We start from the raw sequence: 12,702 nt of genomic DNA on the forward strand, positions 1-12,702 counted from the left end.
TCATTTCTTTTTTTTTTGTTTTTTTGTTTTGTTTTGTTTTTTTGCTATTTCTTGGGCCGCCCCTGCGGCATATGGAGGTTCCCAGGCTAGGGGTCGAATCGGAGCCATAGCCACCGGCCTACGCCAGAGGCGCAGCAACTCGGGATCCAAGCCGCGTCTGCAACCTACACCACAGCTCACGGCAACGCCGGATCGTTAACCCACTGAGTAAGGGCAGGGACCGAACCCGCAATCTCATAGTTCCTAGTCGGATTCGTTAACCACTGCACCACGACGGGAACTCCTGTTTCATTTCTTATTTAACTTCTATAAATGGTGTTTGCAAGAGTCCAGCCTCATCCCCCTGCACGTGGATGTCACGTTCTCTCAGCACCTTTAGTGGACAAGCCTGGCTTTCCCCCTGGAACGATCTTGCCACTCTTGTCAACACTCACTAGACCATCCATGTGAGGGTGTGTTTCTGGGCTCTGGATTCACTTCATTGATCTATAATTCTGTCTTTTTGCTGGTACAAAATGGTCCTGATTCTTGTAACTTTGCAGTAAGTTTTGAAATCAGGAAGTGTTCGTCCTCTCTTTGTTGTCCTTGCTCAAAATTGCTCTGGGAGTCTCCTAAGTGTAAAGTTAATTTTAGGATGGCTTTTTTCTTTTGAGGGCAGTGAGACGGGGATGGGCACTGGAATTGTAAATTGCCATGGGTGGTACTGAGGTCTTAGCAGTGAGAAGTCTTCCAATCAAGGAAAATTGGATTTGAGTCACTTAATCTCTTTTCCAAAGTTTGGCAATTTCAGTTGTACAATTTCTATTCTCCGTGGTTAAGTTAATGACTAAGTAGTTTATTCTTTCTGATGCAATTGTAAATAAGACTCTTTTCTTAATTTCCTTTTCACATAGACCAGGTGAGTGTACAGAAATGCAAATGGTTTTAATGATGACTTCATGTCCTGTCACTTTGCTAAATTCACTTATTGTTTATAACATTATTATTGTGGCCTCCTTAGGGATTCTACATATGACATATGTCATGTGAGAACAGAGCTAATTCTACTTCCTCCTTTCAAATTTGGATGTCAGTGATTTATTCATTGATTCATTTATTTATTCATCTATCTTTCCTGATTGCTGTGACTAAAACTGCCAGTGCTATGTTGCATACAAGTGGTAAAATCCAGCATTCTTACATGCTTCCTGATTTCAGAGGAAAAGTTTTCAGTCTTTCAAAGTGGAGTGTGATGTTGGCTATAGGTTTCACATATATGGCTTTCATTAAGTGGTGGTAATTTCCATCAAACCTCATTTGTTGAGTATTTTTTATCATGAAAGAGTGTTGAATTTCTTCAATTGCTTTTTCTGCATCAATTGCAATGACCAAGTTCTTTTTCCCCTTCATTCTATTAATGTGGAGCATTATACTGCTGTATTTTCCTAGACTGACATTTCCTTGCATTCTAGGAATAAATCCCCCTTGCTCATAGTATATAATTGTTAATATATGAAGAGATATAAATTATTACTATATAACTCAATGTATACATGCTTCCAACCTCAGCTCAGCTTCTTAAACCCTGGTATGGTGGCAAGTGATGGCCAGGACCCAGCACTGGATCACGGTGGTTTATGCTTCTAATTATTGTTATTACTGATCTATGATTATTGTGGAGGAAACTGGCAGCAGGGGTTATAGAAGCAGGTCCCTAAGTACAAAGTATCATAAGGACTATTCTGCCGCCATTAAATTCATATTTTCTACAATTATAAAGGGATAAAATAATTACACATACGAAGTGAGAAAGTGGCCACTAATATTCATGAACCCCATTTTTTAAAATTCCATATAAATTTAGATGAAATTATAATGTTATTCTGTGTGATAGTTTTCTAATTTTCTAAAATGTACTATTGTTACTGTAAACAGAAAAGTGCCATAAATTTCCCAGTTGGATAGACAGATTTCTCTGCAGCACACACAGAGATCTGGGGTGTACAAGTGAACCCCAGCACATTCCTACCCTCTCCCTGCAGGCCCCCTGAGGCAGCGACCTCCTCTCTATTCTCTCCTCTGGACCCTAGACCTGACTCAGGGGCTCAATCCACACTCCCTGAAATACTGCACTTGGGGAGTGGCCAGTGGTGTTGTAGTCAAGACAATGACCTCTAGTAGAAGGCATCCCCTAAACACAGAACCTTCAAAAGTTTGGTTTGCTCTAGCAGCAAAACTGTCAAAGTGAAATTAGGAATGTTGCCTTCTTTTGCTGAGGGAACCCGGGGACCTGGCCGCACTCATGCCATTTCTCATATGGCCACCAGAGAGCGGTGTTTACCCGCTTATTACAGACAACTGCGCTCTTCAAAATAAACTTCTACCATGAGGTTGCAGGTTCAATCCCTGGCCTCGCTCATTGGGTTAAGGATCCGGGGTTGCCATGAGCTGTGGTGTAGGTCGCATATGCAGCTCGGGATCCCAAGTTGCTGTGGCTCTGGCTTAGGCCGGCAGCAACAGCTCCAATTCGACCCCTAGTCTGGGAACCTCCATATGATGCGGGTGCCACCCTAAAAAGACAAAAGACAAAATATATATATATATATTAACGTCTGAGGTGGCCTTCATTAGAAATTTTTTATAAACACGCAAAATTTCTTTACTATATATTCATTTTCTTCCCTTCTTTAAACTCATTTTGAATTTAACCCAATTCCCTTCTAGTCACAAATATAAGGCTACCACTGCCTGGAAGTTGTTCCTTGTGACACAGAGGCATATTGTGTCCAATCCGCCACCTGTATTCATCTCTGTCCCTTCCTCTCTCCCTCCAACCATCTATAAACATCTCTTTATGGAAAACAGCTTTTGACAATCTATGGAATGTAGTAGAGATTTTTTCAATCTTATTGTGCTTTTGTGATATGAATTTTGGGTGCCAAGTTGTCTGCTCATTTAGACAGTGACGTCCTAGGAGACAATTATTGCAGGTGGGCTGTGGGTCACAGCAGGAGGGGTAAAGGGTGAGATCTGCTCAGCACAGCCAAGGTCAGGGCCACACTGTCTCCATCCCCAAAGTACCGAGTCTGCTCTCTCTCGGGGAACTTGGCTAAAATCCTGTCTATCCTGAAAGAACATGAGGGTCAGAACAATGAACAATAGAGCTCATAATTGTAGGAGAGAGAGAAGGTTATGCATTTTCAATTCTCACCTTTATGTTTTTGTTTCATTTGTGATTTAACTTTTATAAACGGTGTTTGCAAGGGTCCAGCTTCATCCCTCTGCACGTGAATGTCATCTTCTCCCAGCACCTTTAGTGGACAAGCCTGGCTTTCCCCTGGAATGATCTTGCCACTCTTGTCAACACTCATTGGACCATCCATGTGAGGGCGTGTTTCTGGGCTCTGAATTCACTGCATTGATGTATAATTCTGTTTTTATGCCAGTGTCCGCCTTGATTTGTCCTCTGCATTGAGTTTTGAAATCAAGAAGTGTGTCTCCTCCCACAGTGTTTTTGTCCCTGAGAAGGTTTGGCTCTTTGGGGGTCTGTTTCTTGTAAAGTGAAGGTTAAGAAGGGGTTTTCAGAGTTCTTGCTGTGGCACAACAGGATTGGCTGCATCTTGGGAGCACTGGGACACAGGTTCAATCCCTGGCCCGACAGTGGGTTAAGGATCCAGAGTTGCTGCAGCTGTGATCTGATCTCTTAGATCTGATCCCTGGCCTTGCAACTCCATATTCCTTGCAGCAGCCAAAAACAAAAAAATAGGGTGTTTTCCACGCAGGATGGGGTTTGCATAGGGATTGCATTGGGATTATAAGTTGCAGTGAGTATTATTGAGGTCTAAGCAGTGAGAAGTCTTCCAACCCATGAAAATGCCATTTGTGTCTTTAATCTTACATCTTTTCTCAGTTTTCATTGTACATGTCTTTACCTCTTTTGCTAAGTTAATTTCTAATTGGTTTATTCTTCCCAATGCAATTGTAAATAAAATCATTTTGCGAATTTCCTTTTCAGATGTATCAGGTTAGTGTACAGAAATGCATATGATTTTCACGGTGACTGTATCTGGTTACTTTGCTGAATTCATTTCTGAGTTCTAACATTATTTTTGTGGCATCCTTAGGATTTCTCCATATGAGATCTTGTCATGTATGAACAGAGCTATTTCTACTTCCTCCTTTCATATTAGGATATGTGATTTTTTTCATTGATTGACTTGTGGACCTTTTCTAACTGCTTTGGCTAAAACTACCAAAACTATGTTGGATAGAAATGGTAAAATGCAGCATTCTTCCATGCTTCCTGATCTCAAAGGAAAAATTTCAGTCTTTCACCATGAGTGTAACGTTTGCTATGATTTTTCCATTTGTGACGAATTATGTCATGGTACAGTCCTTTAAACCTAGTTTGTTGAGTGTTTTTTATACTGAAAATGCGTTGAATTTTTTTCAGTTGCTTTTTCTGTATCAATTGTGGTGATCATGTTTTTTTTTTCCCTTCATTCTGTTAATATGGAGCATTATACTGATGTATTTTCCTAGGTTGAAAGATTCTTATAGCTCTTTTTTAAAAATTTTTTTCTATTAAAATATAGTTCAGGAGTTCCCGTCATGGCGCAGTAGAAATGAATCTGACTAGGAACCATGAGGTTGCGGTTCGATCCCTGGCCTTGCTCAGTGGGTTAAGGATCCGGCGTTGCCGTGAGCTGTGGTGTAGGTCGCAGGCACGGCTCAGATACTGCGTTGCAGTGGCTCCGGCGTAGGCTGGCAGCTGTGATTAGCCCCTAACCTGGGAACCTCCATATTGCTGTGGGTGTGGCCCTAAAAATAAAAAAAGGACAAAAAGACAAAAAAATAAAAATAAAATATAGTTCATTTACAGTGTTGTGCCGATTTCTGCTGTACAGCCTCTATCCTAGGCTGAAGCATTCTTCCATTCCAGGGGTAAATCCTACTTGTTCGTGTGTGCAATTCTTTTCATATGAATAGATATAAATGATTATTATAGAAGTCACTCATAGGCACTCCCAAATTGAGTGCAAGCTTTTCTGAGCCCTGGCAGACAGGTGATGGCCAGGACACCAGGCTGGACCACAGAGGTTTATGCTTCTAATGAGTCATGATAATCGTTATGACTGAACCACGATTGTGTTTTACGCAGTCAGTGCCTGTCTGACGGAGACCTGCCTTCTCCCATTTCCTGCCTCCTTGCCTCTCACGCGCCATTCCTTCCTTCTGGGATCTGCTCACTTCTTCCTTAAATCCATCCTTCCTCACCTTCACTGAGGGCATGAAAAAGCCAAACTCTCTTAGTCCTCGTTCCACCTGCAAATGTTCTCCCCTTGCTTTTTCTTGAGTGATAGTTTAGAATGAAAGCCACATGGACCGTTTCTGTGATGTCCTGGGCATCTGAAGATGTTACTCCTTGTTCCTGCCCTGAGTTGTTCCTGCTGACCCGTCTGCTGTCTGGTCTCACTGTCGTCAGCCTGCCCTCAGCTGTAATAAACTCTTTTAATTATCTTCAGTATTCTGAAGTCCATTGCTCTAAGGTAAGGTCTGTGTTTGTTTTTATCTTTCCTGCTCAGGACTGGAATCCGACATCCATGATTTCTAGTAAGTCTAAAAACTTCGCATCCTGCCCCTTCACCGCTCTTTCCGCTTCTCATCCTAAAGTCCCTTGTATATTAGACGCTTCCTCTGCTTCATGTGCCTCACTGCACTTACCCGATTTTATTTTCCATCCCCCTCTCTCTCTCTGCAACACTAGGTTCATTAATTCTCTCCCCAACCCTGGTTAACCTGCTGTCTGATCATCCAACAGAATTCTGATGTCCATAGCCCTGTTTTTTCAGTTTTAGAAAATGTTTTTATATTGTTTTGTTTTTCTAATTTTTCTTGTCATTTTTTTTTCATAGTATTTCATTCAGCAATGGTTCCAATACAATCTTTTAGGTCTTTAATGAATTTGTTGGAACTTCTTTTATAGGTTCAAATTTTTCTATTTCATGAAGGTCTTGGGGCCTCAATTCTCCCATGTGTAGTATCTGCTGACTCTTGTTCATGGTGAGGTCAGGGCATGCTTTGTGATAGCGAATACTTGTTGGCCTTGCAATTTGGGGGGGGCGGGTGTATACATATATTTGTTGTTGTTGTTACATTAAGGACTTTTTTTTTTTTTTTTTTTTTTTGTCTTTTTGCCATTTCTTGGGCCGCTCCCGCGGCATATGGAGGTTCCCAGGCTAGGGGTCGAATCGGAGCTGTAGCCTCTGGCCTACACCAGGGCCACAGCAACACAGGATCTGAGCCACATCTGCAACCTACACCACAGCTCACGGCAACGCCGGATCCTCAACCCACTGAGCAAGGCCAGGGATTGAACCCGCAAACTCATGGTTCCTAGTAGGATTCGTTAACCACTGCACCACGACGGGAACTCCCTAAACAAATTTTTATTAAATAATAGTTGAGGAGTTCCCGTCGTGGCGCAGTGCTTAACGAATCCGACTAGGAACCATGAGGTTGTGGGTTCGGTCCCTGGCCTTGCTCAGTGGGTTAAGGATCCGGCGTTGCCGTGAGCTGTGGTGTAGGTTGCAGACGCGGCTTGGATCCCGCGTTGCTGTGGCTCTGGCGTAGGCCGGCGGCTACAGCTCCGATTCGACCCCTAGCCTGGGAACCTCCATATGCCTCGGGAGCGGCCCAAGAAATGGCAAAAAAAAAAGTCTTTATCAGTAAGAATCAGACCTGATGAAAAGTCGCCTTCTTCAAAAGAAAAAGGAGATACAAAACTCGACAACAAAGAGACATGAGTAAGCTCTATTTCCAAAGTCCAGACAGCACTGAAAGTAATAATTGAGATAATCATAAAAAAAAAGAATAGTGGATTTACAATGTTCCTTCAATTCCTGCTATAAAGCAAAGTGACCCAGTCATACATGTGTATATATATATATATATATATATATATATATATATATACATTCTTTTTTTTATACTATCTTCCATAATATTCTAACCCAAAAGATTGGACACAATTCCCTTAAATATCATTTTTTTCATGTTCCTCTCAACACAAAGACATCTCTCATCACTCCAGTGAAAACAAAACAGCCCCCCCCCACTCCCCACCTCCGCCCTTTCCTCTGTTTACCTACATCTGTAACACCTGTAATCAGACTCCAGCTGCCTGAATCCCATGTTGAGGAAACCACAAAAACCATGGCAGCAGAAGGAGACAAACGGCACTCGGAGATATGGAAAAGCAAGGTTTATTCAGCACAGGTGTGGGCTCAGAGGAGTCACCTCCAGAGTCTGAGCACCAGGTCTTTGTTCTCAGCAACTTGTATACACTGCAAGGTCTTGATTTTCCCATGTAAGCATCCCGGACCTCCCCCCATCCCCAAGCAGACAGTGTTCCTCCCTAAGAAACTGAGCGAGCAAGGTTACAGAAGCGGAACTGATAAGCAATGCTGGGCACACGATTAGCAGGGCTGCTGGCTTGGACAGAGGGTATGTAGTTGCTACAAGAAGGGTGGTATGAGGCGAGCATAGCTGAAAAGGCTTGCAGCTGCCTTTTTAGCCAAGGTGGGGTTGTTCCTTAGTTAAAACTCTTATTTCACCTGGGCCATCCTATTTGTTTGAGCTGCTATGATAAATACCACACACTGAGTGGCATGTAAACCACAGACATTTATTTCTCGCAGTTTTACCTGCTGGGAAATCCAAGACCAAGCTACAGGCACATTCGGTGTCTGGTGAGGGCCCACTTTCTGGCTCCTGGTGCCCATCTTTTCTCTGTGTCCCCACATGTCAGAAGGGGAAAGAGGGCTCTCTGTCCTGTTTTACAAGGATGCTCATCCATTCATGAGCACTCTGCCTTCTGACCTAATCACCCCAAAGGCCCCACCTCCTAACACCATATCCTTAGAGGTTAAGATTTCATCATATGAATTTGGGGACATAAACATTCAGTCCCCAGCACAGGCATAGTGATCTCCCCTCATGGGGTCTCTCTCCCTCTCACACAGAGCCCAGAGAACAAAGCTTCTCAATGAGGAGAACGTCTCCAGTCTACCTTCTATTAGGGGCACGATCTGCCAATAGACCTGGCTGTGTGTGCCATCCCTGGTCCCTGCCTTCTCTCCCATCACAAGGCAGTGAAACTCAGTCATTCACCTGGCTCCGTGGACCAAGAGCAGGACCTCCACGCTGGTAGCTGAAACACTGGATCCCAAACTTGCATCCAGTTTTCCCTTCTGTCTTCACTCCCCGGGCCTATTCCTTCCTCTCTCCTGAGCTTGACCAGGCCATCACACATCTGGATGTTTCTAGCACAAGGGTGTTTGGACAGTCAGGTCCACCTCTTACCTGGACCAAGAGCTGACACATCTCTAGGATTGTAATCTCTCTTGTGAACATTGAGAAGGGTCAGCATTGCTAGGCCTTGAGCAAACAGTAGTCTTTTGTGATTTTTACTGTATTTTTTAAATTGCTCTCTGTACAAAAAATAAGAATTCTGATTCTCCATTGTTTTCTTTTAAAATGTCTAAAGATGAAATAAAGTTAAGAATTCTAGGAATATGGCAGTGGTGGTGGAAGCATAGATTTTTTTCCTTCAAAATCCCTACATAAACACAAACAGAGCAATAGCATCTTAAAACCAAAACCTCTGGGCAATATTCACAAGACAGGATGATAAGTTAGCTCCCTGATACCACAAATTACAAGAGGGTGGACAACAGCCATGAGACCTGCCCACATCACCATAAGGGCAGGGAAAGTAGGAGGAAACAACTGGGTACCTGGCTGTCTGAGGACACTGCACATGCTCAGTATAGCAACAGGCTGATCCCGAATTTGCCCCCTTTCCAGGGATCCCCACGCATGTGCTATGCAGGGGCAGGTGAGCACCCACAGCAGAGCCTTGAGCTCAAGCGATGCAGAAGCACGGCCAGGACCTGGAGCTGAGATCGAGAGGACCTCCGCAAACTACACCATGAGTGAGGCAGAGCTCTAAGGTAAGCCATACAAGTCTTTGAATTCTCACACTGAGCCTCCAGGGCCCCTTTGGGGCTGGAGTCTACAGTGGGCAGCAAACTGTTGGGAGTGCCAGCAAAATTAAGTAGGATAGGACCCTAAAGAGGAAGCTCAGAGAAGCTCCAATGCTGGTCTAGAACCAGGAGAGTCCAGAAAGACACTGGCCTGGGGCACACAATTTCCAGGGACACCAGACAACTCAATAATCAAGATAAATGAGATTTTAATGCAGTAATTCTTCAAAAAGCAAGTTTAATGCCAAAAAGTTCTTGATGAGCAAAATATCAAAGTTTGGACTAAAGATGGAATCATTAAGTGTCTGTAGTGGAGAGCCGCATTGAAGCCGGAGCTAAAAAGAAAAATCAGTAATACCGGCCCTGTCTTAATCATAGTGTTTCAGTGGAGTTCCAGATGTAGCAGAAGCGGTAAGTAAAAACCTTTGCAATTCTCACCTTCAATTGGATATATCTGTATAATACCACAGTATTTCATCATATATGTAATATCTAACTCTTCCTACAGACAAGACCTAGAAAGTGTCAGGTTCATCTGCTGAGCTCTCTCCCTCATTCCTTGCCTACAAACGACAAGGATTTGGAGGTGCAGACTGGGGAAACATGGTAGTGACACGGGGATAGAGCCATTGGCCTCTGTCACACAAGGATGGAGGCAGGCGGTCTGGCGGGAGGTCGTCTGGGCTGGGAGGTGCTGCAGCAGCGCCGGGATAGACCCAGTGGTCTTGTCCGGCAGAGATGGAGGCAGGTGGTCTCTCCAGGCAGGAGCAATCAGCTCAGGATAAGAGAGGTTTTGGATGGAAGGCAATTTCCCCTTGAACCAACACCTTAGTGTAACAGCTCTGACCCGGGCTCTTTTAATGAGCCTTTCAGGTGCATTGCCCTGAGCCCGTTGCCCCAAGCTAAAAATGCTCCTGCTCATTGCCCCCGAGGTTGCGATCAAGAGTCCAAGAGCCCAGTAGCAGTGTACAGCAAGTTTTATTTACACCCTCAGAGAGAGCAGGCCGCCCTGGGTAGAAACTGGTGTTGGCTGCTGCTGGGTCTCTCCTTACAGTCTTATATCACTGACCTGTTTGAGGACTGCTGTTCTCTTGCTCCAGGCCGACTAATTTCCTATCCCACCCGCCCTGCACCTTGCTGCATAAGGGGGCGTGTTTGAATCCACTGATTGGTTTCAGGCGAGGATGCCTTATTTGCATGGGAAAAAAGATTCTAGGGAGATGCTCTGAAGAGCATTCCTTTGGTATCTACATGTGTCTTCACTGTTTGATCACAGGCCTCCTGTTTTTGTTAATAGGTGGCCTGTTTTAAATCACCCGGGTCAGAGTCCCTATCCTTATCCTACCTAACAAAAGAATGATCAAACCTGAAGCAAGAAGGATTCCTAACACTCTAGTGTTCAATATTTCATATTCCATATTACTTCCCACTAAAAGAAACAAAGGCGGGGGCCTAGGCGGGCGGCCGTGTCTGCGCTTCGCGGCCTTGGCGCTCACAGCCACTGGGGGAACATAGCATTGGTGGAGCCCGCGGTCCCAGCGCTCCCCAGTGGTGGCCGGGCGGGGGCCGTTGGGCAGGGTCCACGTGCTCTTCTACTTCTCTGACTTAGCGCAGCCCTCTGCAGTGCAGCACTGGGCGGGTTAAGATCTGCTCATCCAGAAGTTCCTCAGCCTGTATGGCGACCAGATGGACATGTACCGCAGATTCCTGGTGCAGCTCCTTGTGAAGGAGTGAGGCCAATACGTGAACCTGCCCAAGGACTTTGCCGCGAGCAAGCACTGCGAGGTGTTCCTCATTCCGCTGCAGATCCAGCTTGCTACCTTGGGAAATCTTACACCTTCAAGCACTGTGTTTTTCTGATGTGATATGCAGGAAAGTTCAGAGCAGCCGTCAAGTATTTTGGAGATATTATTAGTGACAAAGATTGTTGCAAGAGGCTCGGATTTTAGGAATTTTAGTTATTGTAACAGAGCAATATCCGAAAGTCTTGGAAGCACTGTTCAGGAAATCGATTTAATAGGTGTAAAAGTCATACTTCGAAAGACCAAGTTTTCAATGGTATTACCAGAAGTAGAAGCAGCAATAGCAGAGAGTCCTGGAGTCAGGAGTATTTTGTTATTCAGGGTAGGAGCTCGTGTGTACATCCAGCAAACAGCTCTGGAGCTTGTTGGCCAAGGTATCAAGGTTCATACTGTTGTTGACACCATGTTGTCAAGAAGCATGATGGACAGGATGTTTGCTCTTGAGCGTCTTGCTTGAACTGGGATCATAGTGATGACAAGTGAGGCCCTCCTGTTGCAGCTGGTGGCTGATAAAGACCATCCAAAATTCAAGGAAATTTAGAATCTAATTAAGGCAAGTTCTCCAGAGTCCGATCTGCTTTCCAAAGTATCAGATATTAGAAGGACTGGGATGCCACTCGCCATCAGGTGGCAGGACTGTAAGCCCAGAAAAGCTCTTGTCTCTACTAGAATTAAAATATTAAGGCCAAAACTGGCTCCTTTTGCACCTCTTAGTTCAAACTTAACCAATTAGACCATTTGGGTACCAGCATTTAGTTACAAATGTCAAAGACTTGAGATGCTGCTTACCTTTTTTTTTATGTTAATATGCTTTTATTTATTAAAAATTATAATGGAGGAGTTCCTGTCATGGCGCAGTGGTTAATGAATCCGACTAGGAACCATGAGGTTGCGGGTTCGGTCCCTGCCCTTGCTCAGTGGGTTAAGGATCCGGCATTGCCATGAGCTGTGGTATAGGTTGCAGACGCAGCTCAGATCCCGCGTTGCTGTGGCTCTGGCTAGGCCGGTGGCTACAGCTCCGATTCGACCCCTAGCCTGGGAACCTCCAGATGCTGCTGGAGTGGCCCAAGAAATGGCAAAAAGACAAAAAAAAAATTATAATGGAGGTGCCTGTTTTGTCTGTACTGTATATAAAGATCATACTTTTAAAAGTGCACATTCTTGTGAAGTTTTCTTAACTTGTGCACAGTAAAGACAAATACCAGTGATGGTTTGAGTTTTGTGTTATTGTAAGGTGCATGTTATAATGTTAATGTGCATTCAATGCTTTTACTTTACAGGTTGGTCGAAATAGGATTATTATATGAGAACTTAGAAGCAGGACTCTGGAGCATGTTACCCCTTTCCCTCTTAGTGCGGTAAACTTTTTATTATGTTCCATTGGTTTAACCAGATGAAGTTAATGTTGAATAATTATATATCTTAATTATTCTAACTTTCTTATTCTGCTCACCAATCACTTATTTTCTGTTAATAGTCACTTTTTTAACTGAATATTTTACCTAGAAAAACTCATTGGGTCATTGCTTGTTTTAATTTTGTAAACAGATGGGATGATTTTCAGTGCCATATAATTTGTGGAAGATGGTTTTAAGATCTTTAAAGCATTACTTTAACCGAATAGCTTTATAACCATCTTGCAGAAGATTTAGTAAAAAGATAATGGCTAGATAAAATGTAGTTTTAAAACATCCATATTCTTGTTTGATTTTTTTCCACCTACCCTCCAATTTTTGTTAATGAAAAAGGCCTCAGTAATGATTTGGTAGTATTAATTTTGTAGTCATTCCTACCCTTCAATAAATTTTATTTTCATTTAAAAAAATAAAATTAAAAGAAACTAAGGAGAGTTTCCACTGTGGCACAGTGGGTTA

The 12,702-nt window shown here is 43.6% G+C and overlaps 1 pseudogene; it reads left to right on the top strand.

Moving 5' to 3' along the window:
- On the top strand, positions 5,376-12,122 carry LOC100152313 (annotated as a pseudogene).

This window comes from Sus scrofa, chromosome 14, assembly GCF_000003025.6.
Source record: "Sus scrofa isolate TJ Tabasco breed Duroc chromosome 14, Sscrofa11.1, whole genome shotgun sequence".
In the NCBI taxonomy this organism is placed as follows: domain Eukaryota; kingdom Metazoa; phylum Chordata; class Mammalia; order Artiodactyla; family Suidae; genus Sus; species Sus scrofa.